Source organism: Salvia splendens, chromosome 16 (genome assembly GCF_004379255.2).
Source record: "Salvia splendens isolate huo1 chromosome 16, SspV2, whole genome shotgun sequence".
Lineage (NCBI taxonomy): Eukaryota > Viridiplantae > Streptophyta > Magnoliopsida > Lamiales > Lamiaceae > Salvia > Salvia splendens.
The window spans coordinates 33012836-33040390 of NC_056047.1; the positions used below are offsets into that span (position 1 = coordinate 33012836).

Sequence of the window (27555 nt, forward strand, 5' to 3'; positions counted from 1 at the left end):
TGGTTTCCAATATTATCGCCACCTGCTCTGCGGGGACAATAATCCTAAGAAACTATGAGATTCAGAAGTTCACACAGAATTTATGAGATAACTTGATCTTGTTAGCAACACATAAGCATTGTTATGGGACTGTGTTGTAGAAATGAGACTCTGTAATGCTAAAGAGGTGGTCTTGCTTAGGCAACATTAGGCGGCCATGCCACTCTGTGGTCTCTAGACTATTCGTCGGTGTTATGACCAGTAAAAATGTAAGATTTTAATGCGTATTAACTTCCTCTGGAGGGTATAAAATTTTAATTTTACAGTTGTAAGATTTTGAAAAGTTTTATGGTTAATCTAATCAAACATCTTACAGTTGTAAGATTATGACAAATAGTATATAATTTGTTTTGCAGTGCAAATCAAATCGTCAAGATGTCATTCAATCCACCATCTGCAATTCTAAAAGAAAGTAAACTCGAGGGCTAAAATTACATAGAATGAAAACAAAATTTAGACATCGTTCTTACAGCTAAAGAGTACAGCTTTGTACTCACAACCCCGCGACCTCCAGTGCCACCAGCTAATGCTGTGGCAGGAGTCAGAGATGCACACAGACGGTGGCATAAGGCGAATGAGATGGCTAAGTGCAACATGTTGACATCTATGTCATCAGTACTCAAGCATCAGCATTCTGCCATGGATACTGCCGCCGAGATTATGCAGAATCTCAAGAATCTTTTTGGTACTCAGAATCGAACGGCTAAGTCTCAAGCCTTTCAAAGTATCACGTCGAAGACTATGAAGGAGGGCTCGTCTGTGAGGGACCATGTCATCGAGATGATGAGCCACCTTAACCAGATTGAGGTCTTGGGAGGGACGATCGATCCCGAGTCCCAAGTGACCATTATCCTTCAAAGTCTTCCCCCTAGCTTCCAGCAGTTCAAGCTCAACTTCGAGATGAACAAAAAGAACTACACCTTGGCGGAACTGTTGACGATGAACTTCAGTCGGTGGAGGATCTTATGATCCAGGATAAGGCGGCCATGATGACTTCGGCGCCTCGTTCCTCTGGCTCTAAGCCTAGCGCATGAAAACGGCAGACACCAAACTCAGGACTGACCAAGATAGCTAAGGGAAAGAAGAAGAAAAGGGCAAACACGAAAAGCCCACGGGAAAGTGTTTCAAGTGCGGAGAGAAGGGGCATTGGAAGCCAGATTGTCCTAAACGGGGCAAGGCCACAGGTATGCACCAAGCTCTAGTAGTCGAGTCTTGTTTGACTTCGACATCAACTTGCACTTGGGTTATTGACACTGGAGCTATTGATCATATTTGTTTTGATCCTGACTTAATGCAGGTGACAAGACGGTTACGTGATTGAGAGATCGAAGTCCAGCTGGGCGACGCTACAAAAGTGGCCGCCGTTGCAGTGGGAGACATTTATTTGCGTTTTAGTAGTGATAGATTTTTTATTTTGAAGAACGTTTTGTTGATACCTTCTTTTAGAAGAAATTTAATTTCAGTTTCTAAATTGGTTTTTGATGGATATTCGATTTCTTTTAATGACAATTGTGTTATTAAGAAAGATGGTTCTTATATCTGTCATTGTATCATGGAAAACGATTTGTACACAATTACATCTACACAGTTTAACAATCGCAAATTAGAACTCAATACAACATCGAAAATTTCGATGAAACGAAAGGAACCTTCAAGTTCAATGAACGAAACGTACTTATGACACCTTAGACTTGGTCATGCCAATGAAAGGAGGATCCATTCTCTTGTTCAACAAGATCTTATTAAAGATCTAGAGGAGGAACTTTTTCATAAGTGTGAGTCATGCTTAGAAGGCAAGATGACCAAGAGGCCTTTTCAGGCTAAGGGCAATAGGGCCAAGGAAGTACTTGAGCTTGTTCATTCCGATGTATGTGGACCAATGTCTACTGAGGCAAGAGGTGGTTTTCGATACTTCATCACATCTATTGATGACTTCTTGAAAATTGGATACGTCTATTTGATGCGCCACAAGTCAGAGTCTTTTGACAAGTTCAAGGACTTTAAGACTCTTGTGGAGAAGTATCTTGGTAAGAGTATCATAAGCCTACAATCTGATCGTGGAGGCGAGTACCTCAGTGCTGAGTTTTTAGACTACTTGTCGGAGTCGGGAATTGAATCCCAACTGACTGCGCCGGGCACGCCCCAGCACAACGGCGTGGCTGAAAGAAGGAATATGACCTTGTTGAACATGGTACGGTCGATGATGAGTTTTGCACGGTTACCTACTTCGTTTTGGGGACATGCCTTGCTTTCTGCAAGTCACATTGTAGACAATTTACCGTCAAAATCCGTACCTACTACTCCTTATGAGTTGTGGACTGGGCGTAAGCCCAATCTAGCACATCTCAAGATTTGGGGTTGTCCGGCTCATGTATTGGAAAAGGATCCAACTGACCTAGGATCAAGGACGGAGGTATGTTTGTTTATAGGGTACCCTAGAGGAACGAAAACATATGAATTCTTTAGTCTCCGAGACAAGAAAGTCATTGTGAGTACTCACGCGACATTCTTAGAGGAAGACTATGTAATGAATCATAAACCCAGCAGTGAAGTGGCTCTTGATGAGCTAATTTCTGTCACAAGTTCCATTAACCAAGAACAAGTACCAAGTGTACAAACAATTCCAGAAACTTCAACTTCTACTCTAAGTATTGTAGTGCCGCGCCGCAGTGGGAGGGTATCTTACGAGCCCGATAGATACGTTGGCTTGGGGGAATCTATCGATCACTTCCCGTACGGAAATGTATTGGATCCCTGGAACTTTGCGGAGGCGCTGACAGATGTCGATCATTGCGAATGAGTGAAAGCAATGGATTCGGAACTACAATCTATGATAGACAAAGAAGTCTACAATTTATGCGTTCTACTCGAAGGCTGTACTGCCAATCGGAGCAAGTAGATATATAAACGTAAACGTGGACCCGATGGACGAGTTAAAGTCTTCAAGGCAAGACTAGTGGCCAAGGGGTATACCCAAAAGGAAGGTGTCGATTATGACGAGACTTTAAAAGGAAGGTGTCGATTATGACAAGACTTTCTCCCCAGTGGCCATGCTCAAATCGATCCGAATACTGTTGTTTATAGCAACTTGGTGAGCTCGAGATCGACGGATTGGAATTGGATCAAGTTATATGGAAGATAACCGAACCGGTCGGATCAGTTAGCAAATTGTCGTTGCCACTTAATCAAATCAATCCTCAAACCGACTCACGCAAGAAAATATTTATAGCTCCCAATTTGCACAACTTTAACAGTAAAGCGGCAAGTTCGGGGTCGATCCTACAGAGAAGTTGGTGTGTCGAGTGTGTGACTAGTGAACAGGGGGGGGGTTGGCTGCTGCCACGCTTTAACTTGGGAGTTTTTAACTACTGTTTTTAATCTAGGCAGAATTAAACTAGCTAGCTTGATCAGTGGAACTTTAACTACTGGGTCAAGTGAATTGCAGGTAACATCGGAAAAGTAAATGCGAGGATGTAAACGAAAAATAACTTCGATTAAACTAAAAACTAGTACAGCGTGAAATTAAACTAAGCTAACACTTTGGAAACTAAGAAAGCGGTAAAAACTGAGAAGAATCTCAGCGGGAAACTTAAGATAACGCATACATAAATGAGTATTCTGCAGCGCTCCATTTGGTCGCCCTTTTAACTAAGCTATCTATACTAAACTATAGAACTAATCTAAACTAAGCTAGGGAGCTGAACTACACTAGTTAACTAAGCTAAGCTAAACTAGACGGAAAGTAAAGTCTCTGATCTCCCCTTCTTGTGGTGGCACATCATCTATTTATAAGCTCGATTCGACTCCCAACTGGATAACGATCTTAACAGGGAATATTCGCTCATTCTGAGAGTGAGCGACTCATTGATTGCTACGTGCTATTCTTCTAGAATGACGATGCTTTTTGGTAACAGATTCATATAACAACTTCGTCCTTGCGTTCTCATATTCCGGCACGTGTCCCCTTCTAGAACGTCGTCCTTGATAACACAATGGTGCGCCATATCCAGCTCATTTCCTCACCAGCGGTGTCACGCCCGCATTTCCTAAGGATAGAAAACACGGTTGATCGCGACTAGGGGAGGATTAAAGAAGCGGGGAAGAAAGGGGAAACAACACAAATCGACCATAGTTCAAAACAAATGAGAATAGCTTGAATAAAATCAGAGTATCTCAACAATCAACAACTCAAAAGAAACAATATTTAGCGGAAGCTTTTGAGAGAAGGAATATGCCACGTGTGAAGACATGACACATTCTAAACACTTAATTTCTTCAACGGTCTTGCTCAATACCCACCGCACCCGTCACGCTCAACCTGCAATTTTTAAAAAGAACTGCAGGGCTGAGTACTTGATGCACTCAGTGGACTCATGCCGAAAACATTTTATAAAAAGTATTTATCATGCCACCATTGAGTGACCTTGGGATTTTAACTTTAGAAATCGCCCAAGACACTAAAATCATTTCCATTGTAAAATTCGGTTGATCAACCATTTTCCCATAGCTATCTACCATATCTGATCCATTGATGACAAGGAATGTGGCCACATCCCAAGTCACTAGACCGGCCGACCCGAAAGACGGCTCACGATCTCCATAGGTGTACACTAGCCTGAATAGGGACTCACTCCCTAGACAGACCCGAATTCGATTATCCATTGATGGCAAAAGCCACATCAGATAGGTTCCATAGAATAAAACAAAACACGGCATGACAAATATTCGTATCATTTTCACATAAAAATATACTTAGGGCATTGCCCATATTTAAAAAGAAAGCCCACAAAATACTTAGTTAGAAAGCCCACCTCGTTTGCTTAAGGCCTTAATTCGAAATTATTTTCCTTCCCTTGATATCACATCTCGCTTGCAAGGAATCACCTTTAACATTTAAATAACACATAAATCAACACATTAAATCAAGTAAATAAATAAGATGCATGCACCCTAATTAAAATCGTTTATCTCATTCCTTGGTTTTCGTTTATTCGGCGGCCGCCTAAAGTTCCTCCGTTGGCTCCTCGTATTTCCCCATTAAAACTTAGGTATTTCGATTAACTCCGGCCGTACAACTCAAAAACAAATCGGACTAAAAGTAGTACTTCTATTCACAAAGTAATACACGCATGCTCCTAATCCCTTTTCTTAATTGAATTCCAATTAGTCCATAGCCCATACCAAATCATGGCCCAACAAAAGCATTAAAAAAAATCCTAACACTTAAACTAAAGAAAAAAAAAAGAGGCAGTAGCCAAAATATTGCCTGCCACCACACGTTTATACTCCCTTCACAGCAATGTATACCCACCTATTATTATATTTCCAAATCACCCACTTGCATAATGAAGAAAAAAAAAGAAAAAGAAAAAGAAAATACTAAGAGTGAACTACTCCCAGATTCGTCTTCTTCAATTTAATATAACCTCTCTCTCTAGTTCATCCTTTTCTTTGAATCTCCCTTACATAAAATCCACCATATAAAACACCAAACTCCTACCAATTCACAACAAAACAATTCCCCCAAGCAGGCTGAAATTCACGTCTCTAACTTTTCTTCACAAAATTGATAATCTAGTTACTTCCCACCCCTCTCTCTCGTTCGCTGCTGCTACCGTCGACAGCGCCTCCGTTAGGTAAATCTCTCTTCCCCTCTTAATTCTAAGCTTTAATTCAAACTTTTATTCAATCAACTGTTTAATCTAAGAGAATTGAGGATTTAAACTGTTCAAGGGCTAAGATTTAATTCTAACAGAATCAAGACGAAAGCTTTGAGTGATTATGTGTTATCACGAGGATTTCCAAACGTGTGAATCATTGAATGGTATGCTGTGAAATCAGAATTTAGAGAGTTCAGAATTTGGGGAATTATACCTTCGCATAAAAGAATTTGTCAACAAACATGGAAATTGAAATCACGATCCTCTCAGATTTCAAACTCGTTGGAAGGAAGAAACTGCAGTGGCTTCTCTCTCAGTTCTCTCGCATCGCAGCACCGCCGTGAGTCGCGACAGCTGTTGCCGAACCGGACAGCCTTCGGCTCCGTATTCACCGGCTGTTATCCGCCGTCGCCGAGCCCGTGGACCACTCCGTCGTCATCTCTTCTCCCTCCATCCAATCTCTCTCAAAACACAGCGCCTGCCATCTCTTTCTCTAATTTCTAGCTCTCTGATTTTTTTTCTGGAATCGATTGATCTGATAAAATGTGGAGTCATGGAGAGATATGTATAGGTATAAACCGATTTCATGAGATCATGGGGGGAGATAGAAACTGATTTTTTCCGGATTTTGTGGAACAGAATAGTTGACGAGTGAAAAGTGGCATTCAATAGTGATTGGGCTGCAAATTTAAAGTGGGCTCATGAAGAGAAATAAAAAGATGATTTGGGCTTAAAATAAAGTTTCCTCTTTAAGTAATAAAGAAAATTGGGTTAGGAAAGGATAATGGTTTAAGCCCAAAATGTAAAATTCTTCTCTTGACAAAAGAAACAAGGTCGAAAAATTTTTAAGTGCACAAAAGACGGTCCTTTCAAGAACACAATAAAAGGGTAGAAAAAGTCGGGGTGTTACAAGCGGTCCCCACCTAACTGCTTGATCGCTCCCCCTTGATCAACTCCCCCGATTCTTGGCCCTTTTTCGCCTTTTGTACTTGCTTGATCAGTTCGGTCTTGCTTCCTTGGTCAAGTAGCATTTCTGCACATTTTAACACTTGTTTTGCGCGATAAACCGATCAAGTAGTATACATTTTACCCTTAAACCGATGCATGAAATGAGCCTTATCAAACTGCTCACACTTAAAACATACTTGTCCTCAAGTATAAAGAAAAAGAAAAGAAAAAGATAAGGCAAATTTCAGGCATGGTTTACTTATTTCACAAGTAAAAGAAAAAACAAGACCTCAAAATAAAAACACGTATTCACATATATATGCATTAGACCGAATAAATTTCCAACAATCATACCCGAGGTCGAGGTCAATCCATTTGTCAGTAGCTTGTGTTCCTTCTCTTTCGCCTTTGCTTGATCAAGGTGTCAGCTTGTCAAGATTGCTCAATTTAAAAACCATTGTTGGATTCACTCAGTCACTCATTTCTCACAGAGATGTTAAGAATGTTCACTCGGTGTTGCCACAAATTTAATACCTTGAATCGGACTGCACAAGATAGTTCCTTAAGGTCTTTGTTTTGGGTTGTAACGGGGCTCAAGGGTAGTAACGTATTTGGGTAGGGTCCTAGGGTTTCTAAGTTCAAATATAAAATTTTAAAGAAAAATCACATGAGTCGAAAAGCCAAAGATTTGACTAAACTCGCTGGATCAGGATTGGGATATTTATTTCTTCCTCTTCTTGATGCTACTTCTCGATCAAATTTCGACCTTTAGCCTTATAACTTTCGGCTTATTTGTTTACTTTTGATTTTCTGGGTCAGGTTACAACTATTTCCTGCCTTTTCTTTTTCTCAAACCTTTTCATCATTTTTTTATATGATCAACCCGATTGTCTAACTTGATAAACCCGACTACCCTTTATTTCGATCATTCTATTGTTATCCCCTTTTGTTTCCCTTGACAAACTTCATCTCTTCGACCCTCTTTTCTCATGTGATATGAAACTTTTATTTGGTCTTAAGGCTTCAAAGAATAGGTAAGGGTGTTTGGGCTCAAAGTGGTTAACTAAGGGGTGACTTGATTAATGAGGCGGGGTTGTGGAATCGAAGGAAGAAAATGGCTCAAAAGGCTAAGTCCTAGTGCCTTTAGTCCTTACTACTTGTGCAATTTTCATCTTAATATTAAAAGTCAGCCTCTCGTAAATTTTTTCTTTTGTAAAAATAGTAGAAAGTGTTCTACTTTTGGCTTATAACTCACATATAGAGAGTCTTCACAGTTGGTTTAGAAATTGAGCGTTTCCATCACACTTGTGTCGTTCAAATTGATTAAGTTTTTGCAATCAAGTTTTACATGTGACCATACTGAATCATTTTTCTAGCTCTCCGAAAAAGTAATCAAGTCTTCCATTTATCCAATGTCATGCATATTGCTTATCTTATTACTATCTGGAATTTGTTATTTTTGAAAAATTTTAGCATGTATGATTCTACTGTAACTAACCCGTCCCCCTCCCCCTAGTATATGAACTCGTCCTCGAGGGACTGGATGCAGTGGAAAAAAAGGGTTAGGCACAGGCGACGACACAACAAGGGAAACTTCTCACACTTAGACCAGATACTGGGCTAAGTGTGAGACAGTGCCATCAATCAACATGCTAATATAGAAAAAACATAACACATAGGCAAAACAGACAATAACTTCCATAAACTTCGCACACTTAGTCCAGACACAGGACTAAGTGTGAGAACGGAGTCAAAAACACAATTTACACAAAGAAGCAGGGTTAAGGGTGATACTACTGCCTTCTAGATTGTTGAATCAGGGGAATGTTGCGAGCCTTCCTTATCGCCTCCATTACACAGGCCTCCCTTATTGCCTCTAAGGCTTTGCGTTTATCGGAGCTCCTCCTCCTTGGTATTTTTATTCTTTTTCTCCTTTGTGGGGAGAAGCATGCTGGCAGCGTTAGTAAGCCCCATACCTTGGTTGGTATGGTGGCCCATTTTAGGGGAAGGAAGGATACTTTCTTCCCCCTTCCTCTTGCTCCCTTCCTCTGCTCTCACCTGGTTGCTCTCCACAGTCTTGCTTGCTTCAATGACTGCTCCGGTCCCTTGGTTTTCTCCTCATCCGCTTGCTGCCTTGAACCATCAGCTTCAAGAAGCAGCTGGTTCATTGTTTGGTGGCGAAGAAAGGCTAAATTTTGTCTCCTTTCGTCGTAGAAGGAAATCACTGGGAAGAGGCAGCCCTTCTGTTGGTGGTGGCGGATCAGGGTCCTTAGACCGAGAAATGTTTAGGCGAGCTTTTAGGACAGTGTAAATCTCCACGGGGTCAGCGCCGGCGGAAAACTTCTGAGTACGGAGTCAACACGCCTTATGTCAGCCAGGTCCACATATTGGAGCGGGCCGATGAATCTAGGAGGCAATAATGGGGTTTTGGTGGTTGGTGGACTGGATGGTAACAAGGACCACTAATTATCACTGTTGATGCCGGCTCCCGAAGAAAACGAGGATGTATTGGATGTCTCGAGTTGATTGCCCTGCATTTCTTTCTGATTATGTTTGCTGGTGATTTGAATTTGGAGAGAATTAGATGAGGATAGCACAAAGGTTCTGAAGGTAGTTGATGAAAAGTGAGATCCAGAAGACCCTTTTTATATTGCAGCCCCGACTGTTGAGATTCCTGCCTGTTTGAGATCTCTGCGTTTGTTCAGATTTGTGCGACTCTTCACGTGCAGGCGCACCTTTTTAGAGTGCCAGGTGGCAAAGCTTCTTCGATACGCTTCCTTTCTCTCTCCAGGATGTCCTTTCATTTCAACAGTTGGCGCCGCCTGACACCTCTCAAATTACTGCGCACGTCTTATCATCACCTGTTCTTATCAACTCAATCACTGCACCACCAATTAAATTCAAATTGCACTGATCACATGGACCATTAAATCCCGATAACAACTCACATAATTCCACTTGATCAGTTTCTTTCCTCCACGTCTGACTTTTGATTAACTAAGAAAAACTTAACACAAAAAAAGCCTATTTACACTAACAAGGATTTGACCGGGTTTCCTTGGAATGTCACTTGATCAGATTAAGAGATTTAGAATTTGTCGCTTGATCAAGCAGACTATCCATGAATACCAGATCACTCCTTCTACCTGTTTACTGGCATGAGCTAGGCATTGGTAGTGAAATGTCGTTCACTACAAACGCCTCCATTCCGTTCCTACTGGGTAACTCGCTTTCCTCTAAACTGTCGGTCCTTCCTGCGAACTTTGCCCTTTTAGGTGCAAGTTGCTCCCAGCTTCTCTGTTTACTTTGATCAATCCTCCTTTCCTGGCAGATCCGCTGTCCCTCAGACTTCGACTGTATCAGATGCAGGTGCCCTTCAGGGAACTTGTCTGTAATGGCTTCCTTATTTTCTTTTTGCAGAATTCGGCGCAGGTGACTCGCCTCTATGTTTTCACATCCTTTCCTATCAACTGCTTCCCACTCAAACTCCTGTAGAAGGAGTAACCATCTGTTCAAATGCGGGTTTGATCTCCTCTCGAGCATCAGCTTGGGTTGATACTGGAGAAGTAACCCCTTTTGCCCCACCGCGAGCTCTCCGTTTCTCACAGAGGGGTTGAGTTTGCGCTGCTAATCACAGTGGGGCGTCACTTCCTCTTTAGACATGGTGGAACGCAAGCATGGACCTGGGTCGATCCCCATCAAGTCTGATATTTTCCCTTCAATTGCCTTTTGATTCAGTCTCAGCTCCTCCAGCAATTTTCTCTTCTGTCCTTGCAGGTCTGGGTGGTTTGGTTCTTTATGCCTCTGGGTGGACAGGTTCGTGAGGGTACCCGGTAATGCTGGTAATGACAGTAACTGTCCTGCAGGTGCAGGGATCTCCTTCAGCATTCTTCCCACTGGGGTGTCTTGATCAGGTAGTTTTTCGACCTCCGCTGGTTTAGCTGTCCAGTTCGGCTCAACTGACTGTGGTGGCTTACAGAAATCCATGATTGCCCTTCTAATGGCTTGATCATCCATTGCTCCAGTCATTATCGTATCAAACCATTCTGCTGCCTCTCTCTTGAGCTGTTCACCTTCAGCGGAACCAGAGGGTGGCTCCTTGAAGGATTCCTTTTTCGAATACTTCTGTTTCCGAGGGCTGATAGCGTCTACTGTTTGTATGCTCTCTCTGTCATGTGGCCTTCTTGCAACTTCATTAATGCCGACTGTAAGTCGCTCTCCTTTAAACTCTAGATTAATTGTCCCATGGCGGACGTCAATGACTGTGTTGGCGGTGAATAGGAAAGGTCTCCCCAAAAGGATTCCAATAGAATCCTCTGCTCCTGGTTCCGTCATTTTTATAACAAAGAAGTCGGCGGGATACATAAATCTGTTCACCTTGGTTTTGATATTGGTTTTGACGAGCTTAGCATTCTCCAATTTCTTGTATATAGAATATGGCATAATATTGATGGAAGCCCCTAGGTCGTACATTGCGTGATCTATTTGAATGTTTCTGATGGAAATTTGGAGCGTAAATACCCCTGGGTCAGTTCTCTTGGGGGGAGATCACTAGATTGGATCATACCGGTCACTTTTTCTGCTTCGACCCTCCTCCTCTTTTCAGCACCTTGTTCACAAATGTTAGACTCTTCTTTCGCTGTGACTTGATCAAGGGCGCTGGATTCAAGGCTTTTATTATGACTGGTCCTGGGTGCTGGAAAACTTGCAGTCGAGCTTTGATAAACTCCTTCTGATTTCAGAGAGACTGTGTTGACATTCTCTCGCCCCGCAGGTGGTTGCACTGTAGGTGGAATCTTTCCCTCATTACCTCTCAGCTCGCCCAGTGACATGGCGACCTGAGATAACTGCTTCGTAAGCATTTCTAATGCAGCTCTATGTTCCATCTGGGCTTCCTGTATTTCTCGCACAACATCTGAAGGGGTTGGCAGCGGAAGCGTGCAACATTTAATGATCACATAAATTTGATCTATTTAGCAGATTATTTAGATAAATTCTATTCGCGTAATTATCACATGTATCATACTCATAACTTGAATTAAAACATGCTTTAGCATATAAAATCCCTAAAACATGCTTACTACGGAATTAGCCAATTTACCTTGTTGTTTCAATCAAGAATCGATGATGGCTTGCTCCGTCTCCACGTGAAGATCTTCAATACTCAACCTCAGATCTTCTGACTGGTGTCCCGGACTATACGCTGATATTTGTGTGGGCAAATCTCACCAACGTACTAGGACTTGAATAACGAAGACAGAACTCAACTCACGGAGGAGGCAAAATTTCGAGCTCTCTCTTTCTTAGAGGGGGACAAAAATTTGATAGAGTAATAATGTGTATTTTCTGTCTCCTTCATTCTCTTATTTATATTAAGTCACATATTGGGCCCAGTCAGAGATCTAAGGAAGAATTTGGAACAGGCCTAACCCAATTAGCTTTTTACCAATTAAATTGAACCCACAATTTAATATAAGCTTATATTGGAATATTACAAGCAGCCACTACAGAAGTAATATTGCACTGCCTTCCAAATCCGAAATTACAAGTATTCTGGGTTTCCTTTAATTGCATTTAATTTATTTCCCGCGCTTAAGATAGAAACATCCATCAATTAATTATTGTCTGCTATGGACTTAATTAATTAACATATTTTAATCTCCAAGAGTGGACTTAGCAAGAAACTCTTATTTATTATTCATGGAGTAATTAAACTCCAACTAGCTAGGTTCCGAATAATAAAACCTTGTTTTGAGCTCCTCTTGTGGATGTTATCAAACGAGACTCCCCTCGCGCACGATTCAACGTAATAGCAATCCTAGCACCGCTAGATAATGATCGCCACTACCCAATATACCTGGATCGTCGGGTGATGAAAAACCCGCACCTTTGGTAAGTCAAAGTAGTAGATACTCAATATTGTATGCTCAATGCTAACGTACATTGATTAAGAAATTAATTATCAAGACATCGTCTTTCAGTAGATAGCATAAAGACTCGTCTTGCTGTTAGATCCATTCAGTGTTATACCACATCAACGTCATCTTATTTCAATAAGGCTTAGAAATAATCGGACTGACATTGTAACCTTTCACGATAGGTAGTCTAGGCCTATATAGGTTGTGAAATTCTTATTTTTCTTTGTTTAGAACTGACCGTGTTACCTTAAATTGGACGACGCCCACAACCGGTCTACTAAAACAAGGTCTTAGACTTTGTTACGTTTGCTTATACATTTAAATATGCAATAAACAACCATTAAATGTAAAACATAACAACATTATGTCAAAAAATTATCTGTTGCATTTATTGGAAAATAACAATTAGAGTTTTACAGTATCCAATCACTCGAAAGTGATTTCTAGTATACAAAACCCTAACAACATCATGGGGCTGGTGTGGGATCATCATATCCCCTGGACCTTCACTTTGCTGCCTGTTATTTCTCTGATTAAATCGGCCTCCTCCATGGCCTTGCTGGTAGTAGCCGAAAGTTCCATACTGCTCTGGCTGGTTCTTGAAATGACTTTGCTGATTTCCTTGGAAATACTATGAGTTCCCTCTTTGGTATTGCGGAACATAATTCACCAGTTGATTGTTTGGCTGCCTTCCTTGATTGCTAAACTGAGGGATTTGATGCTGGGACCCCCAGTCTCCTTCCTGTTGTCGGTTTGACCAGTTAGGTTGTCCTCCACTTAACCAGTTTCCTTTAGATCCATTTGACCATCCTGCCTGACCTCCCTGAAATCTGTTCCCTCCAGTGTTTGGTCTTTCCTAGATTCAAGCAGGCCAGTTGGGCTGCCCTTCAGAAGGTTGCGATGGTTAGTTTTGATTCTGATCAGTCTACCTGAAGTTGGGGTGGTCCCTCCATGGAGCATCTCTCTGTTTCCCCTGGATCTAGTAACCATTTGTGTTCCAGTGGCTTACGGCGTTTACTTGCTCTATCTCAGGGGGAAACTCGCAGTAATAGTAGTGATGCTCTTCTGGAGGTGGCGGCTGCGGCACATACTGTGTCTCCTTCGGTACAAGCGGTGGCGGCGATCTCGTTTTTTCTACTGCTTCCAGCAGTCTCTTCTCCATCTGCTCGAATCGAGCCTCCAGCTTTTCATCGTTGCGCGCCTCTGCTGCGTGCACTGCTCCTCTCCTGTACTGCCCTCGAGATGTTTCGTACGGCCGCTTAGCCTCAATCAGCCTCTCCAAAATATTCTTAGCTTGGCTAAATGCGGTTTTCAAGAAGTCACCTTGTGCTGCGAGGTTGAGGTCGTTCTTGCTGTCCACCGTGAGTCCGCCATAGAAGATCGAGTAGATCTCCTTCTCTCCCAGCTTGTGGTTAGGGCATGCTTGAACTAGCCCTTGGAACCTATCCCAGTACTGGCCGAGGGGCTCGTCATATTTCTGTCTGGCTTCTGTAATTTCCCTTTTCAGGGCACTTGTTTTTTATGCTGGAAAGAAATGATCGAGGAATATCATGCGGAATTCAGCCCAAGTCCTGATGGATCCTTCTGGCAGCCTTGAAAGCCAGACACCCGCGTTCCCCTTCAAAACGAAGGGAATAGCCTTAAGCTTGTAATCTTCGGATGTGGATCCAGCTGGCAAGGGCTGAATATCACAGTATCGGTAGAATTCCTCCAGAAAAGCATACGGACACTCCTTCGAAAGGCCGTAGAAGTGGGACAAAACAACCAGTACTCCTGATTTGATTGTGATGGTCCGCATCCCAGGAGTAGTGGCGATGGCATGTCTGGGCTCTCTCTGATCATGAGCGTGTAGAGAGCCGATTCCCGAGTCGTCAGGGACAAGGGCCATTTTTACTTCTGCTTGTTCAGGTGGTGGTGGGTTTGTGTTCTGCTCTGTGGCTGCTGCTGCTTGAGTGGCTATGTAACGAGTGGTCACTACGCCGGCTTCCTGGATTCTCCACTGAGTGTTAGTTCTTCTGTATTTAAAGAGATGATTCCAGTAATCGCCATGGTGGTACCTTCTCATCAACAACAGGATAAACAAATGAGAAAAGAAAGAAATAAAACTATATACTCCTACGCACTACACACCAACATAAAATAACACCATGCTTCCCTAGCAACGGTGCCATTTTGGTGAGTTCGAGATCGACGGATTGGAATTGGATCAAGTTATATGGAAGATAACCGAACCGGTCAGATCAGTTAGCAAATTGTCGTTGCCACTGAATCAAATCAATCCTCAAACCGACTCACGCAAGAAAATATTTATAACTCCCAATTTGCACAACTTTAACAGTAAAGCGGCAAGTTCGGGGTCGATCCCACAGAAAAGTTGGTGTGTCGAGTGTGTGAGTAGTGAACAGGGGGGTTGGCTGCTGCCACGCTTTAACTTGTGAGTTTTTAACTACTGTTTTTAATCTAGGCAGAATTAAACTAGCTAGCTTGATCAATGGAACTTTAACTACTGGGTCAAGTGAATTACAGGTAACAGCAGAAAAGTAAATGCGAGAATGTAAACGAAAAATAACTTCTATTAAACTAAAAACTGAGTACAGCGTGAAATTAAACTAAGCTAACACTTCGGAAACTAAGAAAGCGGTAAAAATTGAGAAGAATCTTAGCGGGAAACTTAAGATAACATAGACAGAAATGGGTATTCTGCAGCGCTCCCTTTGGTCGCCCTTTTAACTAAGCTATCTAAACTAAACTAGAGAACTGATCTAAACTAAGCTAGGGAGCTGAACTACACTAGTTAACTAAGCTAAGCTAAACTAGACGGAAAGTAAGTCTTTGTTCCCCCCTTCTTGTGGTGGCACATCATCTATTTATAAGCTCGATTCGACTCCCAGCTGGATAACGATCTTGACAGGGAATATTCGCTCATTCTGAGAGTGAGCGACTCATTGATTGCTACGTGCTGTTCTTCTAGAATGACGATGCTTTTTGGTAACAGATTCGTATAACAGCTTCGTCCTTGCGTTCTTATATTCCGGCATGTGTCCCCTTCTAGAACGTCGTCCTTGATAACAGAATGGTGCGGCATACCCATCTCATTTCCTCACGTGTTCTTCTTCTAGAAGCCAGCGGTCCCCACCTAACTGCTTGATCGCTCCCCTTGATCAACTCCCCCAATTCTTGGCCCTTTTTTGCCTTTTGTACTTGTTTGATCAGTTCGGCCTTGCTGCCTTGGTCAAGTAGCATTTCTGCACATTTTAACACTTGTTTTGCGCGATATACAGATCAAGTAGTATACATTTTACCCTTAAACCGATGCATGGAATGAGCCTTATCAAGCTTATATGGATTGGGATGTATGGCAGATGGACGTTAAGACTGCGTTTCTAAACGGTGGTCTTGAGGACACCATCTACATGGAACAACCCGGGGGATATGCCATAAAGGGCCAAGAACACATGGTTTGGAAGCTTAAGAAGACCATTTATGGCCTTAAGAAAACATCTAGATCGTGGAACCAGTGTTTCGATCAAACTGTTCGCATGTTTGGATTCGAAAAATGCCCAAATGAAAGCTGCGTGTATAAGAAAGTTGAAATGGGAAATGTTGTGTTCTTAGTTCTATATGTAGATGACATTCTTCTAATTGGAAACAATAAAAAGATGTTGTCATCAGTACGAACATGGTTGTCAGACCAGTTTGAGATGAAGGATATGGGAGACGCGGGACACATCCTCGGTATCAAGGTTCTTCAGAATCGAGATAAGAAGATGTTGTGCTTATCTCAAGAATCTTACATCGACATAGTACTTAGCCGTTTTAACATGCAGGACGCCAAGAAAGGTTTCTTACCTTTCAGACATGACATCCATCTATCTCAAGAGATGTGCCCCAAAACGCTGTCTGAGTTACAAGTTATGAGAAAGATTCCATATGCTTCGCCAGTTGGAAGTCTCATGTATGCTATGCTTTGTACGAGACCTGATATTTGCTTTGTTGTTGCTATGGTAGCAAGATATCAGTCGAATCCAGGCCAAGGACATTGGACTGCCGTAAAGAACATACTCAAGTACCTTAAACGGACCAAGGACTATGTTCTAGTTTACAATGCAGCCGAGCTCTGTCCTTTCGGATATACTGACTCAGACTTCACCTTAGGAGGTGGAGCCGTAATTTGGAAGAGTGTGAAGCAGAAATGCATCGCGGACTCGACCATGGAAGCCGAGTATGTAGCCGCTTCGGAGGCTGCAAAAGAGGCAGTATGGCTCAAAAACTTCCTTATGGACTTAGCTGTGGTTTCGAATCTGCCCAAGAGCATCACTGTTTATTGTGACAACTCTGGCGCTGTGGCAAACTCGAAAGAACCAAGAACTCACAAAGCGAGAAACACATAGAGTGGAAGTATCATATCATTAGAGATATAGTGCAGAGATGAGACATACAAGTGGTCAAGATTGCGTCAGAGAACAATCTGGCAGATCCTTTTACAAAGGCATTGGCGGTGAAACCGTTCGAATACCACATTAAAGGGATGGGGGTTCGACTCATTCAAGACCTCAACTCGCTTTCAGTATAAGTGGGAGAAATACATGACGTCTGCACTAAATACTACTTTTTGTATACTCGAAAGCTGTTTTGAGTATAAGTGGGAGATTGTTAGAGTTTGTATACTAGAAATCACTTTTCGAGTGATTGAATACTGTAAAACTCTATAAGCTATTTTCCAATAAATAAACCAGATTATTTTTGTCATAATTTTGTTATGTTTTACATTTAATGGTTGTTTATTACATATTTAAATGTATAAGAACGTAACAAAGTCTAAGTCTTTGTTCTAGTAGACCGGTTGTGGGCGTCGTCCAATTTAAGGTAACAATGTCAGTTCTGAACAAAGAAAAAGCAGAATTTCACAACCCAGATAGGCCTAGACTACCTATCGTGAAAGGTTGCAATGTTAGTCCGATTATTTCTAAGCCTTATTGAAATAAGATGACGTTGGTGTGGTATAGCACTGAATGGATCTAACAGCAAGACATGTCTTTATGCTATCTACTGAAAGACGAGGTCTTGATAATTAATTTCTTAATCAATGTACGTTAGCATTGAGCATACGATATTGAGTATCTACTACTTTGACTTACCAAAGGTGCGGGTTTTTCGTCACCCAACGATCTAGGTATATTGGGTAGTGGGATCGTTATCTAGCGGTGCTAGGATTGCTATTACGTTGAATCGTCCGCGAGAAGAGTCTCGTTTGATAACATCCATGAGAGGAGCTCGAAACAAGGTTTTATTATTCGGAACCTAGCTAGTTGGAGTTTAATTACTCTATGAATAATAAATAAGAGTTTCTTGCTAAGTCCACTCTTGGAGATTAAAATATATTAATTAATTAAGTCCATAGCAGACATTAATTAATTAATGGATGTTTCCATCTTAAGCACGGGAAATAAATTACTTACTTAAAAAGGAAACCCAGAATACTCGTAATTTCGGATTTGGAGAGGCAGTGCAATATTACTTCTGTAGTGGCTGCTTGTAATATTCCAATATAAGTTTATATTAAATGGTGGGTTCAATTTAATTAGTAAAAAGCTAATTGGGTGAGGCCTGATCCAAATTCTTCCTTAGATCCTTGACTGGGCCCAATATGTGATTTTATATAAATAGGTGAATAAAGGAGACAAAAATGTAGATGAATAATAATTATTACTCAGAATTTTCGCCCCCCTTAGAGAGAGAGAGAGAGTTCAAAAATTGCTTCCTCCGTGAGTAGAGTTCTGTCTTCGTTATTCAAGTCCTAGTACGCTGGTGAGATTTTCCCACACAAATATTAGTGTACAGTCCGGGACACCAGTCAGAAGATCCGAGGTCGAGTACTGAAGATCTTCACGTGGAGACGGAGCAAGCCATCATCGATTCTTGATTGAATCAACGAGGTAAATTGACTAATTCCGTAGTAAGCATGTTTTAGGATTTAATATGTTAAAGCATGTTCTAATTCAGGTTATGAGCATGATACATGTGATTATTACGCGAATAGAATTTGTCTAAATAATTTGCTAAATAGATCAAATTATGTGATCGGATTTTACGCACGCTTCCGCTGCCAACCCCTTCTCCTCTGTCTTGTCCAACAAATCACAAGGGAGCACAGTGGAAACAATCAAACCCCGAGCTAGGGTTTCCCGATTACTACCACACGAAAGCCACCCACGCGTTCACTAACTCGCAATCACAGCCAAAACACCTCAAGAACACTCTAAACCCACGGATCTATGAAATCAACCGAAGATCTTCCCAGAAAGAACAAGAGAACGAACTCAACTGTTCGAATCTCACACAAATCTCCAGATCAATACAGATGTTGACAAATATCACTCGATCCTCACTAGAACAGAGAAAGGAGTCATCAGAGAAGAAGATCGGACGAGATTTTAGAGAAAGAGATAGAGAAGAATCTAGAGAGAAGCTGGAGCAAAGGCTCAAAGAGAGAGAGAGAGAGAGAGAGAGAACATGAACAGAATGAGGAGTCCAAGAGGTGAGGGAAAGAATAATCCGAAGAAACACACCTTGAATCCAACGGCTCAGCATCGTGATCCGCGTAGAGGGTACACATGGCAGCCATCGGGATAACACACATGAGTATTGGGCCAAGTCCGGATTGGATCAATACACCATTGTAAATGGGCCGTCAGAAAACCAGCCCAGCTGATTTAATTAGCAAGGCCCAAATGGTTAGTCCATTATTTCACATACTCCGCCTTGGACTACATTTGGTAAACAGAGGAGAGCCTTGGTCCACGTGTTGCTTCATCACAGCCTACAAGGTTAGTTCAAGACACTAAAGACACAAAGCTCATTAGTCAAGAAAATAATCAGGTTGCCTAACAAGACACCAAATGGCAAGCCAATTAGTCAAGTAGGTCTTTCAATTTGCCCTGTAATTTCAGTAGACTATAGCCTAGAGAAACAACAAGGTCTTCCCCCAGGGCATGCATATGCACATGCTGACCACAATCAAAATGCAACCTTTTAACGCAAGTAAGCAGTTTATCAGCAGGCAGGCATTTAGTTCCCATGTCAGCGGGGTTCTTGTCAGTATGTACTTTATGCAGCAAAATTTCTTGAATAGCAGACTGACTATCAGAATACAAAACATGAGCAGATTTCAAGAATTTAAGCTCAGACAGAACTCCCTTTAACCAAATTGCCTCCTTCATAGCCTCTGTGATAGCTATATATTCTGATTATGTAGTGGAGAGGGCTACTATGTGCTGCAATTGGGATTTCCAGCTTATACAAGAACCACAAATAGTAAACACATAAGAAGTGGTGGACTTTCTCTTGTCCCTATCATTTGCATAATTAGAATCCACAAAGCCACACAGATTTATACCATCATCACTCTTCAAAAAACACACACCATACTTAGATGTATGTTCCAGATATCTCAAAAGTCATTTCAAGGCCTCCCAATGCACAGGTCTAGGGTTTGACATGTATCTACTCCAGCAAGAAACATCATAAGCAATGTCTGGCCTAGTACTAACCATTAAGTACATAACAGAACTTATAGTATTAGCATAAGGGACCTTTCTCATAGCATGGATATCAGATTCAGACTTTGGGCACAAATCCTTACTCAACAGAAAATGAGTAGCTAAAGGCACATAGGCAGTTTTAGCAGCAACCATGTTAAACTTATGCAGAATTTTAAGCATATATGGTTCCTGGTGAAGCACAAGCACATAATCCTTTATGTTCCTATGGATATTAATACCCAAAATCTTTTGAGCATCAACAAGATCCTTCATATCAAAGTTCTCACATAAGGCAGATTGCACATACTTAATAGATTTAAGGCAGGGTCCCATAATCAGCATATCATCAACATATAGCAACAGAAAGACAGGAACTTTATCAAGATATTTCACATAGAGGCAAGCATCAAAGGTACTTCTCATGAACCCAAGTTTTTGCATACAAGAATTAAATTTGATGTTCCATTGTCTAGGGGATTGCTTTAAACCATATAAGGCCTTTTTTAACAGGCAGACATGATTGGGATACTTGGGATCTACAAACCCTTCAGGCTGTTTCATATAGATAGGCTTATCCAAGTCACCATGCAGGAAGACAGTTTTTACATCCATCTGTTTCAGCTCCCAATTAAAATTTACACACAAAGCAAGCATAAGTCTAATAGTAGTGAATTTCACAACAGGGGCAAAAATTTCAGTGTAATCTACCCCCTGTTGTTGAGTAAACCCTTTGGCCACAAGTCTGGCCTTGTACCTAATTCCTTCTACCTCATTTTTCATTTTATACAGCCATCTGCAGTCAACAACAGAAGCACCAGCAGGTAGAGGGACAAGCAACCATGTACAATTAACTTTCAAAGAAAGCATTTCATCTTCCATGGCTTTCTGCCATTCATTCCAAAATTTAGATTTTACAGCCTGTTTATATGACTAAGGCTCATCACCATCAGATTCATGCACATTAAAAGCTAAAGCAATCAAGTTGACCAAACCAGAATATCTATTAGGTCCATTAATGTGTCTTCTGACTCTATCTCTAGACAGGAGATAATTGCTCAGATCTGGACCAGGGTTAACCACAGGCTGATCAACAACTTGGTCATCATGATGGATCACAGTTTGGTGGTCACCTACATCAGGTTCAGGTTCAGGAACAGGCTCACGGTCAGGAATTATAGGATTGGAATTCCAGAATTGCTCCACCTCACTTGGAGCATCCAAGGATGCATCCACTTCAGTGAGATTATCAGTGGACTCCACCTCACTAAGTGTCACGACCGCACTTCCTAAGGATAGGAAGCACGGTGTGTCGCGACTAATGGGGGAATTAAGAAGCGGGAAAGAAGGGGGAAAACTATCAAAGGGGTACAACATGTAGATCGACAGTCGAAACTTCATTATCAAATCATTGTTTTAGATCACGAAGCAACATAGTTCGAACAAAAATAGTCCAACGAATTATAGAAAAATATAGGAGTTCTTAAAACTTAGAGTAGGGGAAGCAATTGAGAGTTAGCTACTACTATGTATGAAGACACAATAGCAACCGAAACATTTATTGAATATGGTCTCGGTTAAATGCTCAACATCCTCCGCCTCCTGTCTACGCTCAACCTGCACATAGGGAAAACATATGCAGGGGCTGAGTACTTGATGCACTCAGTGAACTCATTCCCGAAATACGTTTATCGATAAAAATATGTCAAGCCGTCATTGAGTGAAACTCGGGTTTTACTTTAAAAGGCCGAGAAACACTAAAATCATTCCTTAAATAAAATAGTGTCTGCGCGGACCATGTCATCGTCATCCTCCATCATATACCATATCTGAACCATCATGTGAAACAAGAATGTGGCCACAAACTCGATCACTGGACCGGCCGACCTAAGGGACGGCTCACGATCCCTATCAGTGCACTAGCCTAAGTAGGGCTTAGACCCTAGTTAGACCCGAATTCGTTAACCATCAAAGTCTAGTAGAACATTATTCTAGTAGACAATCTGATAGGCAATCCAAAACATAATTATTTCCCCATCTTATATCTTCTATTTAATTAATAAGCCCCATCAAAATAAAAGAGAGCCCAAACTTTAAATATGCTTTCAATTAAATTATAGGGCCCAAATAAAAAAACAAAGGCCCAACTAACTAGAAACAAACAAAGGCCCAAGTCCTACTCTACCCTCTCCACACCTCTCACCCTCTCTATCCTTCTCTCTCTCTCTCTCTTTTCTCCTCCCAAATCCCGTCGACAAAAATCGGGGAATTGAGGATTCTCCTCCTTCGTCTTCCATCTCACCACGGAATCGTCGGCTCAATTCCACCGAGGGATCCGTCGCGTTGACGTCGCCGGTCGCTGCTGGAGTCGCCGGACAGCACAACTGCTGTCGCCAGCTCCCTCCCTTCCGCCAGCCACCGATAGCAACGGGGTCCAGCCCCCCCCCCCCCCCCCCCCCCCCCCCCCCCCCCGCCCCGTAGTCAGCCCCTGCTGTCGCCACCGCCCCGAACCACTTCGATTTGACCCGAAACAACTCCGATCAGCCCCGCACTCCACCCGAACAGCCCCAAAACAACCCGCAAGGTACATTTTTATTACAAAGTTAAGTTCTTTCGCGGTTTCGATTAAGTACGGCGATGTTCGATTGGTGTTAGTTGTTGAAATGTTTGAATTACTTGTGGGAGGTGAATAATGAGATGATGTAAATATATATATATATATACAAAAATTCATGCTTTGGGGATTGAAAAGAGATTATACCTCAAGAAGGATTGAACATGGTGGTGGAGGAGCAAGAATGGTATCAAATCCTACTTCCTTCTCTTTCGGCTCTCACTCTATCTCTCGGCCCTCTCTCTCAATTTTTTTTCTTTCTTGAGATGTTGAAGTAGAAGAGTAGTGGAAGATAAATAAGTTTAACTCTTGGGTAACTCTTGATTTCTTTGTAGAGTTAATTGAGAAAGATGGAAGGTGAAGAGAGTTGGAGGTGGAGAGTCTCCATGGAAGCATTCGGCCGAGAGGGGAATGAAAGAAGGAAGAAGAAAAGAATTCTTGGGCTTACTCCCATTTGTTTGGAATGAATTGGGCTCCCAAATTAATTGGATTGTTTTGGGCTCAATTGATTGTAAGCCCAAGTTTGTATAATATTATCAATTGGTTTAGACTTTTAAATTGTTATGGCCCAAAGCCATTTTTATATATAAACATTTGGTTTCTAATTTAATTGAGAAGCCAAAATATATATATATATACTTTGCATTCTCGCATTTCTCTCAATAATTAAAATTCACGGAACCTTATTTAATTTCGTTATCTTGTTCTTCACAAAGATTAAAAATTGCCCGGCATCACAATTTATATGTTGTGTTGTTCCAAATATAAATTCCTCGACCATTCCTTGGTCCACGCACGCCGTTCTCTAAAAGATCCATCTCAACCATCTCATTCATTATGCTAAGTATAGAAATATCGTCACCATTACTTTAACGAGACATTCACATGTCTCCTAAAGTTCCACAATTACATAAAAAGGACGTCCCAAAATCACATCATCACATAAATACCATACTTCATTCCCAAGCACATTAACGAGAAACATAGCATGCATAATTAAAATTTTATTAATTATTTCATGACATGCTTTAATTTAGTACTTAAAAGTGCGGGTGTTACATTCTACCCACCTTAACAGAAATTTCATCTCAAAATTTACTCATTTCTAACGAACAACTCCGGGTATTTTTCTTGCATCTTATCCTCGAGTTCCCAAGTAGCCTCCTCGTGACCATGATGTTTCCAAAGCACTTTCACGGACGCGATTGATTTATTCCTCAATTCTTGCACTTTCCTGTCCAGAATAGCTTCGGGCTTCTCCTCATAACTCAAGTCGGGATTCAATATCATCTCCTCTTGATGTACCACGTGTTTGGGATCGAACACGTACTTTCTTAATTGCGATACATGGAAAACGTTATGCACAGTCCCAAAACTCGGTGGTAGTGCTAACCTATACGCTACGGGTCCCACCTTCTCAAGAATTTCATAAGGCCCTACGTAACGTGGCTTTAACTTTCCCTTTATGCCAAACCTCGTTATTTCCTTCGACGGAGATACTTTCAAAAACACCTTATCTCCGGCGTTGAACTGTAAGTCGGTACGCCGGACATCAGCATATGACTTCTGTCGGTCTTGAGCTTCTTTTATCCTTTGACGAATTTGTCGCACAATCTCAATCATTTCTTCAACTGAATCTGGCCCAAGTATTCTTCTTTCACCAACCTCATCCCAGTAGAGTGGGGATCTACACTTCCTCCCATACAATGCTTCATATGGGGCCATATTTATCGTCGCCTGGAATCTGTTGTTGTAGGCAAATTCGATCAACGACAGTACGACTTACCAATTTTCTCCTCCGTCAAGAACCACGACTCTCAACATATGCTCGAGAGTTTGAATCGTTCTCTCTGACTGTCCATCGGTTTGTGGATGACAAGCAGTACTAAAATTTAGTCGAGTACCAAGCTCTCGTTGCAGACTTATCCAAAATCTTGAAGTGAACCTTGTGTCTCGGTCCGATGTGATTGTTACTGGCACTCCATGTAGTCGAATGATTTCTCACACATAAATCCGGGCTAGCTTGTCGGATCCATGAGTTATGGGAATAGGTATAAAATGCGCAATCTTAGTGAGACGGTCTATGATTACCCAGATGGCAGTATTCCCTTGTCGAGTTTTTGGTAAACCCATCACAAAATCCATGGTGATGTGTTCCCATTTCCATTCCGGGATCTCTAGCGGTTGCAGCTTCCCATAGGGTCGTTGATGCAGAGCTTTTACTTGTTGGCAAGCCAAGCATTTCTCCACAAATGAAGCTATGTCCCTCTTCATTCCATCCCACCAAAATGATCCTTTCAGGTCATGGTACATCTTTGTACTTCCAGGATGAGCGGTATATGGAGTCTCGTGTGCCTCAGCCAAAATTTCATTTCGAAGTCCTTCGTCATTCGGCACACATAGTCTTCCCTCGTAGGTGAGGGCATTGTCAGCCTCTTCTCGGAACTTCTCTTGCTCGCCTTTCCTCACCTTTAGTCGAACCTTCTCCAAATCTTTATAATTTCTTTGACCTTCTCTTATCCTTGTTCGCAGACCGGGTGCAATTACCAAGGTGGCCATTTTTCCTTTTACAGTCTCCGGAGCTCTCACCACTTCCAAGCGCATTTTGCTAAATTCGTGAATCAAATCATCTTCCTGAGTGAGAAAGGTAGCCAATTGTGGTTGGGCTTTCCGGCTCAGTGCATCTGCCACTATGTTTGCTTTGCCCGGGTGATAGTTAATGCCACAGTCATAATCCTTGACTAGCTCAAGCCATCTGTGTTGCCTCATGTTCAAGTCTTTCTGCTCAAAGAAGTATTTTAGGCTCTTGTGATCAGTAAAGATCTCACACCGAACTCCGTAGAGATGGTGCCTCCAAATCTTCAATGCATGCACAACGGCTGCTAATTCCAAGTCATGAGTGGGGTAGTTCAGCTCGTGTGACCTCAATTGACACGAAGCATAGGCAATCACCTTACCGGTCTGCATTAAAACACATCCAAGTCCAACCTTAGATGCGTCAGTGTAAACCACATAGTCTATTCCCGGCTCTGACACGGCTAGGATAGGTGCAGTGGTCAACTTCTCTTTCAACAACTGAAAACTAGTCTCACATTCCGGTGTCCAATTGACCTGGTCCCTTTCTTCAGTTGTTGGGTCATCGGCCTTGCAATTTTGGAAAATCCTTAAATAAATCTTCTGTAGTATCCTGCCAGACCCAGGAAACTCCGAATCTCATTTGGGGTCTTTGGCGCCTTCCATTGTTGTACGGCCTCCACCTTTGCAGGGTCAACTCGAATCCCTTCGGCGGTCACAATATGCACCAAAAAGTTTACTTCCTTTAGCCAGAAATCACACTTACTGAACTTGGCGTACAACTTCTCCGTTCTCAGTGTCTCTATAGTGATCCTTAAGTGCTCCTCATGTTCTTTTTCATTTTTTGAGTAAACCAGCACATCATCTATGAACACCAGGACGAACTTGTCCAAGTATGGATGGAATACTCGATTCATTAAGTCCATGAATACCGCAGGTGTATTTATCAGTCCAAACGGCATTACTACAAACTCATAATGCCCATACCTTGTTCGGAATGCCGTCTTGGGTATATCTTCTCTTCGTACCCTCAACTGGTGTTATCCCGACCTTAAATCCATTTTCAAAAATACCCCTGCTCCTCTGAGTTGGTCAAACAGGTCATCTATTCTCGGCAGAGGATACTTGTTCTTGAGGGTCAATTTGTTCAATTCCCGATAGTCTATGCACATTCTCAGAGTTCCGTCTTTCTTCTTCACAAAAAGCATAGGTGCTCCCCACGGCGATACACTGGGCCTGATGAAACCCAAGTCCAAAAGTTCTTGTATCTGAATTTTGAGTTCTTCCAACTCTTTAGGTGCCATCCTATAAGGTGCCTTCGATACAGGTGCGGCTCCTGGTTCCAGATTGATAGTAAACTCCAACTGTCGATAAGGCGGCGGTCCTGGCAAAACGTCGGGAAAAACGTCGGGGAACTCACGTACTACCGCCACATCTTCAACTTTTCTTTCTTTCTTGTCATGTCCTTGCAGGTAAACGAGATAGGCAGGATGCCCCTTTCTAATCATCGTAGTTGCTTGAAGTGTCGATATTACACAAGTCCGCTGATTCATTGAAATCCCGTGGAAGGTAGTGGGTTCCTTCCCCGGGGTTTGTAACGAGATTTGTCTCTCTTGGCATCGAATAGTGGCATAGTTTTTAGCTAGCCAGTCCATCCCCAAAATAATGTCAACGTTATCCATTGGCATAACATGTAGGTTGTGAGCCACTAAGCTAAGTTCTCCCACCATAAATTCTATGTTCGAGCAAGATTGTGAGATGTCTATAAGGCCTCCTACGGGTGAGTTCACGTTCATCTTATGTTCAAGTTCATCAACAGGAAGTTCTAAAGCATCTACGCAACAGTGGGATATAAAGGAGTGCGATGCACCCGTATCAAACAGAACAGCAACAGGCATGTCAAGTAGTGTTCCCATACCTGCCAAATTATCCTGTTTCGGGTCTCCCTGTGCGGATTTAGCTTGTTTGCGTCCCAAAGCATAGGCCCTAGCTTGAGTGGGATATGGTTGGCGACGCTATTGCGGCTGCTGAGGTGGTGTAGGATTCCCTCGAGGCCCATTTGGTGTTCCCCCAACTCCAGCGTTATTGTTACCCGGGTACTCTTTGGCGAAGTGTCCAACTCCACCACACTTGTAGCATACGTTCGTCCCGATTCTGCACTCCCCCATATGATTCTTCTGGCACATGGCGCAGGGAGGTGCTTTCTGACGGTACTCTCCACCTTGATATGGAGTAGTTTGTTTTCCCTTGCCCCGTGCAGAGTT

At 42.1% G+C, this 27555-nt stretch overlaps 1 long non-coding RNA gene and 1 pseudogene across 1 annotated transcript; one reads left to right on the plus strand and one right to left on the minus strand.

Moving 5' to 3' along the window:
* Positions 1-4315: 4315 nt before the first annotated feature.
* On the minus strand, positions 4316-6540 carry LOC121772462. The gene is made up of 3 exons (XR_006044346.1): positions 5914-6540; positions 4851-4923; positions 4316-4357 (listed from the first exon to the last, which is right to left on the minus strand). It is a non-coding gene; the product is annotated as an uncharacterized LOC121772462 (long non-coding RNA).
* The window catches only part of LOC121772460, a 33312-nt pseudogene continuing 10686 nt past the window's right edge, over positions 4930-27555 (plus strand).